The sequence below is a fragment of the Myotis davidii genome, unplaced genomic scaffold (genome assembly GCF_000327345.1).
Source record: "Myotis davidii unplaced genomic scaffold, ASM32734v1 scaffold496, whole genome shotgun sequence".
NCBI classification, from domain to species: Eukaryota; Metazoa; Chordata; class Mammalia; order Chiroptera; family Vespertilionidae; genus Myotis; species Myotis davidii.
The window spans coordinates 4,017,260-4,025,300 of NW_006289398.1; positions in this window are offsets into that span (position 1 = coordinate 4,017,260).

Genomic DNA, 8,041 nt, shown 5'->3' on the forward strand with positions numbered 1-8,041 from the left:
AGTAAACCAGAGACAACCTCATGTGGAACAGTTCTGTGGGCCTCCGTTTTCTACGGCTACATAAAGAAAGGCTTTGAACAGTGCTGGGCTGGGAAGGACCACGGTGAGTATTTTCTAAGATTTCAAAGTCAATGGGGTATATAACTGAGAACATAAATTCTAAAACCATCATAAGCTGAATGTTGGAAAAAATAAGAAAATGTTCTTTTCAGTGTAAAAAAAGAAGGGAAAAAAAGCGCCTGCTCATTACAGCCTTAGAATGAATCTGCTCTTATAAGTCTAATCCATGAGTAAGCTAAGAAATAGAACTTTGCTGAAAAATTCCTCATGGATTTACAAGTTGCTATACATCCCCAAGGAGTGGGGTTTGAGCTGTAAAGTTGCCTGAGACACACAGATCTGTACAGTGTAGTGAAAACTTGAAAACTGATATTTTTCCACAACAAAGATACTACTGATACCCAAACCAGACCTATCTGGCTTTTTGTCCGCTGTATTAACTGGTATTTAGCTTGGGTTTAAGAGTAACTTAATGGTTACTAGCTTCAGGAAGGTGATTTGTGAAGGATTGTTGGATGATTGAAAGCAGATTTCTTAAAAACCTTGAAATCATTTCATTTTTATTTTAAATTTATAATTATAAATGATCTAATAATATTCCAAATTCTTAATTACTCAAAACATATTGGTCAAATCAGAAAACAAATGTACATATGCCTTTATGCCTTTTGTCAAATGAAATAGCAATGTTAAATATTCCAACAACTAGGAAATACTGATAAAGGTGGGCTTCATTTTATCTTTTACTCATTCTGTGCTTTATTCAACTGCCCCATAGTAATGGACCTTTTTGTCCCCCCAAATCTTTGATTTTGTAATGAACTCAGCTGAAGGTTAAATGTGTTGTTTTGGATGGACATCAGTCAAAAACACAGTCACGAAGCTGGACTATAGTAAGACTAAGCTGATAATATTGACGATCTCACAGATTATACAATCTCTGATGCTAAATCCATTTCTGAAGTCTGCTTTGGCCAAATGCAACATTCCTTTCTTCCTCAACTGTTGAAGGATCCTGCCTACAAGTGCTAGATAAAATGAGAAAGTGATCGACTTAGGCATAAGACAGCCTGGTCAGTCTGAGAAAGGATTACTTCATGTTTTGAATCAGAAATCTGTAAGCCAGTGATTGGTAGTGGTCGTATGACCTTAAGCAGACATCTGGATGCCCTTCAGGTGGAAGACTTCAGGGGAATGTTCCATGACCCTTAAGTCTCTACAGGATGGGCATTTTATTTACTTTTGAGTTCAATCAGACTTTCTAGTTCATGCTCGAGAATTCAACTTAAATGTTAGCCATTCCACTCTGGAAAGAAGATAGAATTCCTAGCAGTTAAGAAAAACCTAGTCTAGTGAGAGAAATGAGATGTTGTCACAAACAAACACAGTACAAGGTAGGATGTGCTTTAAGATGAGTACAGAGAATATGCATTGTGAGTTCAAAGGCAGGGGGGTTATTTGAGATTTGGCAGGATTCAAAAAAGATCCAGCAGTGTTTATCATTAATGCCACAATATGGAACAATCAGAATTATCTTAGAATCAAGGATCTCAGAAGTAGTAGAATTCTGAGAAGTCCAATCCTTTATCCTATGGCTTTTATTAATTTATTTTTAGTTATAGTAACTATTAATATAGTTATTTTAATCTTAGATGTACAACATAGTGATTCAACATTTCTATACTTAGGAAGTAATCATAATAAGTCACTGTACATAATTATTATGCTGTCATTGCCTAAGTCCCCTATGCTGTACATTACACCCCATGACTTATTTTATAACTGGAAGTTTGTACTTCTTAACTCCCTTCTGCTTTTTCACCCAGCCCTCTCCTCTCTTTCCTCTGGCAACCATCAATTTATTCTCTGTATCTATGAGTTTGTTTCTGTTTCCTTTTGCTTGTTAGTTAGTTTGGGGTTTTTTTATTCCACATATAAGTGAAATTATACAATATTTGTTTTTATCTGCCTAACTTATTTTACTTAACGTAATATTCTCAAGGTCCACCCATGTTGTTGCAAATGGGAAGTATTCCTTTGTATATGTAAACTACGTTTTCTTTATCCAGTCATCTATCAATGGACATCTAAGTTGCTTCCATATCTTAGTTATTGTAAACAATGCTGCAATGAGCATGGGAGTGCATATATCTTTTAAGATTATTGTTTTCATCTTCAAGTAAGTACCCAGAAGTGGAATTGCTGGATTGGATGGTAGTTCTATTTTTAATTTTTTTTTTTTCAGAATCTCCCATGGATTTTTAAATGGAAATCCATGCCCTGATTTTAGGGTATTCAGACCCTCCACATTACCTCCCATTCTGTCTCCTGTGGAGGTTCACCCTCTTCTTTCCTGTCATTAAATATTGAAGTTCCTCAAGGATTCATCCCATGTTCACCCATCCATATTCATGACTTCAGTAGCTATATATATCAGTGACTCCTAAATTTATCTCTCTGGACAAGATCTCATTTCTGCATTCCATATCTTTCTCTGCCCACTTGGCATCTCTACTAGGAAAACTTAAATGCAATTTACATTCAATATGTCCAAGATGTACCTCATAATCCTCAAGGTATTTTCAAGTGTGCATAGGTAGGGGCACCTGCTGCTGCCTCACCAGGACGCTTGATTTTGAGAACTACCGCCCTTATCACATGGCCAATAAATACTATGATCCCAACCCGACTTCTCTGTAAATAGCAGCAGCCAATGAGTTTCAAGGTCAGAAGCATTCAGTTGTATTGGACGAAATGTTTAACAGTGTTTGGTCAGGCATAGGTTGGTACCTGTGTTGCTTTCAATCTCCTTCCCAATAAGATAAAAATATTCATCAATTGTGAGTTGTAAATTCTCCCTTTGCCATGTACTTTGTTGCATTGAATGGTAGCAGGGCTGTAACTCAAGACATGATAAGGAAATGAAAGGGAATGTAGGAACTAGGACTTCTTATTTTAGAGCCATGAGTTAGAGGAGAGGCACACCAGGCTGAAAGGCACCACAAGATACCCTCTTTGGGAATGGCATGATGCTGACAGGAACATGGGCTGCCAAGCTAAATACACCAGGTTCTGATCCAATATCAACTGCAAATAAAATTTGTTAAGCAAGAAAGTCATTTGCAGTGAAAAGGATATGTCGCTGGTGGTCATTACTTAAAGCCAAGGTGACCTTTCTGACCTCCAAAAGAAACCACCCACCCCAGCTTAGGGCAAGACCAAGACTTAGAATCAGGAGGGAGTGACCCTCATGTTTTTAGCCTGGTCCAAGCTTATAAAAGATGCAGCACAGAGACTCCAGCATGAGCTCCCAGAGGAGAAGCAGAAGCCAAGCTGAAACAGGCTTTCCATGATTAGGAAAACACGCCGCAGGCTCGTAAGGAGAGCTCTATAAAGTCTGTGTAATGAAACCAGGAGAGATTTGGTGGTGAATATTAACTGAGTGATAATTTTGAATGGAAAGAAAATATGAATACTCTGAATATTTCCCCCTCTTGATCAGAAACTCTTAATTTGTTACCGCTTCTTTGAAATTTGGAGATCATTTGAATCCCCATCTGCCATTGAAAGTTAACTGAGTATCCAAGGGTTGGCTGATTCAGTATTTTAAGACATCCATAATTCCAGGGATCTTGTGAGGAAATGTAAGAAAGACATTGCCACCTCATACCCATTAGGACAGATACTATAAAGAAAAACAGAAAACAACAAGTGTTGGGAAGCCTGTGGAGAAACTGGAACCCTTGTGCTGTGTTGGTGGGAATGTAAAATGGTGGAGGTGCTGTGGAAAGCAGTATGAAGGTTCCTCAAGAAGTTAAAAATAGAACTACCATATGAGCCAGCAATCCCACCTCAAGGTATATACCCAAAACAATGGAAAACAGAGTCTCAAGGAGCTATTTGCACACCCGTGTTCACAACAGCACTATTAACAATAGCCAAGAGACAGAAGCAATCCAGGTGCCCACCGAGAGATGAATGTGAAAACAAAATATGGTGTCTACATACAGTAGAATATTATTTGACCTTAAAAAGGAAGGAAATCTTGTCACATGCTACAACATGGATGTACCTTGAAACATTAATCTAAGTGAAATTAGCCAGTCACAAAAAAACAAATACCGTATGATTTCACGTATATGAGGTATATAGTAGTCAGGGGCTAGAGGAGGGGGAAAGATGGAGTTGTTGCTTAGTAGATACAGAGTTTCAGATATACAAGATAGAAAAGTTCCTCAGATCTAATACACTTAACACTACTGAACTCTACACTTAATTATAGCTCAGATGGCAAATTTTATGTTATGTAGCTTTTGCCACAATAAAAAAAAGACATTGCCAATTCCCTCATTTGCCCTTAACTTCAGGAGAGATTGAGTGAGAGATAGATAACAGGAAGAAGGGCAGTGGAAAGAACACGGAAGAGTTATAAGAGGTCTGGACTTGGAACTCTTGAGTCTGTGGAGTGTAAATGAAGAAGAGCTGAGATAATAACCTTGGAATACAAAAGGGATTGAAGAAGTTCCTGCAAGACACCCCTTCTGCTAACTGCAGGCCTCCTCGATTCTGCATGGTTTGCTAGATCCAGATCTTTTGATAGCACAGGCCCACCCAGTCTCTCCTCCTTAGAATCTATACTACCTGAGCTGTCAAAGCAGTCTTCAGAAGGACGTATCCACCAAGCATTCCTGTAAATGCATAGCTGAGTGCACCTAAACTCAAGGGAAAGCTCCAGGGGCCCAAAACACAGAAGGAATTAAATGAATGTCAGAGCAGGCGCCACGGGTACAAAGTGGGTGGGGAGTTTGTCAGTTTACAGAAACCAGGACATGGGTTTAACAGTCATGCAGGAATGGAAAACAAATATTTTAGAGAAATTTTTCTATAATCTTGTATCTCTCTTGGTAACTAATCATGTATCTCTCTTGGGTTACCTTGGGTGACTTCTAGCCTCCAGGTCCGAACCAGTCCTAGATCTTTCTTCCCATGAACTTAATGAAATTTCTTCAGTGCTTCCTCCAGATACATTCATCTCAGAAAGCAGGGGACAGAGAAGCCTTTTAAGTACAATAACCAACCCTGAAGAGCCTCCGATCCTCTGGTATTGGCAGCGTTTAGTCCCTTGTGAGCCTCCTGATTCTCATCTCCTCACCCAGGTTCACAAAGTTTAATGATACAGCTCCCTAACTGCCCCATTACAAGGCTCCTAGATCCTAGAATCTACAGCCCAAATGATCCTTAACCTACTTTGCCTTAAAACGAACAGTCAAGCCTAGAATGACATTTCAGAAAAATTAAACACATACACCTTTTAGAAGGAGAAGGCCTGCCTGTTTTTAAAGCCAAATATGATGTCTTCCATAGTGGCAGCTTTGGTCATGGCCACCTTGAGTCGAGAACCAGCACCTGGGAGAAGAATTGGAGGTCTCCGGTTAGGACACCAAAGGGTCCTGTTAGGGAACCAGTAGACACCTGGAAGGATGAAAGGAACACACAGTTACAGTGAAAACAGCTCCTTATGATGTCCACTCTCCTCCAACAAGGATCTGTGTTTTCCTGAGAAGGTAAATGTGAGAAGGGCCTTAGACCTGAGATGACTCATTGACATGCACCCAGAGCGACTGTGTGATCCCTGGGAGACCCCCATGGGCATTGTGGGCTGTAAATGATGGTCATTCCTAAGAGGTAACAAGAGAGGTCCTGTCAGCTGTGCAATTGCTTTGTTTTGGCAGGACACTTTGGAGTCAAGAAAACATTGGCTGGAGTTCAAGGCCAAGATTTTGGATCAGCTGCCACCATAATTTTTCAGAAATGTGATGACTGTTCCTCAAGAAATAGTTTCCTAAGTAGGCTGCAGGAATGTCTCCTGTGCATGTTCGAAAGGGATTTAAGGAATGAAGCCCTTGGTACTGACCAGTCCAGCAGAGTTACCACAGGCCTCTCAGGCAAAGGGTGAGAAGACGGAGTCACATCAGGAATCCTCCTCACCAAATGGAGGGAGGGAATCAGAGAGTGGCTTTAACGGAGACTGGGCATGCCTGGACTCCATATCTTACCCAGTATAGGAGCACCACAACGGAAAATCTACCAAGGTTACTCAGCCAGATCTTCTCTCTCTCTCCATGGAAAGTTCCACACTAAACTAATCAGTGTAAGCTTTCTACACTCAGTGCTGTGTTTGGATATAATAATAGTGAGGAGAAGAATCGTGTGAACATCTACACGACCCCCAACCATCCATGAGGGCCATGGATGTACTGTCTCCATCTCTTGCCTAGTCACAGCCCTTCATTTATATATCAAAAAGCATCACTCATACTTAAAAAACACAGGGGATCATAGCAATCTGAATACCCAAGTCTAAGGTTCAATATGGAGAACAATTCCCTGCCCATTTTTAAGTAGCATAACATAGCATGTAGACAAACTCTATTATTAACACCATCTATATATATAAAAGCTTAAGTGACTGTTATGACTGAACAACTGGCATGACCAGGATGACTGGAACAACCTGTCAACCAGTCTCTATGACATGCACTGACCACCAGGGGACACACCCTCAATGCAGGAGCTGCCTCCTGGTGGTCAGTGCACTCCCACAGAGGGAGCGCTGCTCAACTGACCAACAGGTGCCAGAGGCAGGGCTCATGGCTGGTGAGCACTGCTGTGGCATCATGAGCCTCTCCCAATCAGCACTAACTGGACGTGAGCCCGCAGCAGGCGCAGCTGGGCTGGGATGAGCGGGAGTGGCAGGTGACATTGCACTGCTGGTTTCAGACCGATCCCCACAGGCCACACCGAGGGACCCCACTTGTGCACAGATTCGTGCACCGGGCCTCTATTATAGTTATCAAGGGAACATTTACAATGTACCTGAGTTCCTAAGATGGAAAAAAAAAGATAAAGTTTCAATGATGGGAGGCTGGGGGTGAAATTAAGAGTCAAATACTGAGTCAGAAAGACCATTTACAGAAGTATAGATGCGAGGCCTATGGAGGCACTGAGCATGCTTGGCCAGGAGGGGAGAAAGAAATTTGAGGCCTTTGAGGGCAGTAGCTGGGCCAAATAGATCACGTCCTGAAAAGATGAGGCAAGCCATTAATTTATTATCAGTTAATACATTGCTTTCATTAATTTTATGGAATAAAATGAAGTACATTAAAAACACGTTTAAAAGATAGCGCTGGTTCTCTGGAGTTTTCAGAGTTAGCGCAAATGGTTTCCCAATGGAAGCCGATGCGGGATTCTTCATTCCATGACTCCTGAGGAAATGACATCCATGGCTCTTGAGGAAGGCGGTGAAATTTCTGTGCTCTACTATGCGTGTGCCTGGGTTGATTCTACACTATAATATTAAAAATGTCACAAGAGGTAGCATTGTGCAAAAGGATATGGAATGAAGTCTCATTGGAAGTCCTACGGTGTATCAATTATTTCTCATTGAATTTTTATTTCTATGTTTTTATCATGTTTCCAACTTTCCCATGTGTGCCTTGTATGAATACGTGGTATGTGGAAAACAATCTGAAGATGGCGGCGATATAGGCAGACGCGAGTGGGGGCTGCCAATTTAGGAGGAGGGAGGGTCTAAAAACTTCAACAGCAAAGCTTCCAATTTTCAGACTGTGATTCTCATCCCGTTGTGCCCCCCTCCCCCTTCCCATCACCCAACTTGCTATACATACACAAACCTTGCTGAAATACTGAAGGTTTCCTGGGAGATCACTAGCTGGGGCCATAAAAGCATTTTTGGATTTTTAAGGATTTTTGTTACAGGAATCTGAACCTTTGATCTCTTGGCAGAGGCTCAGGGAAAAACTTTGTCCAGGGCCATGGTTAAGGAGGCGGTTCCCCGACAGTCAGGCCCTGCGTTCCATGGCATAACCGCGCTAAGTCTGCAGCTCTAGCCCTGGGCTCCCTGGCTGTCCGCTGTGAGACTTTGAACACACCCTTTAGCTTCCCGGAACATCGATTTCCT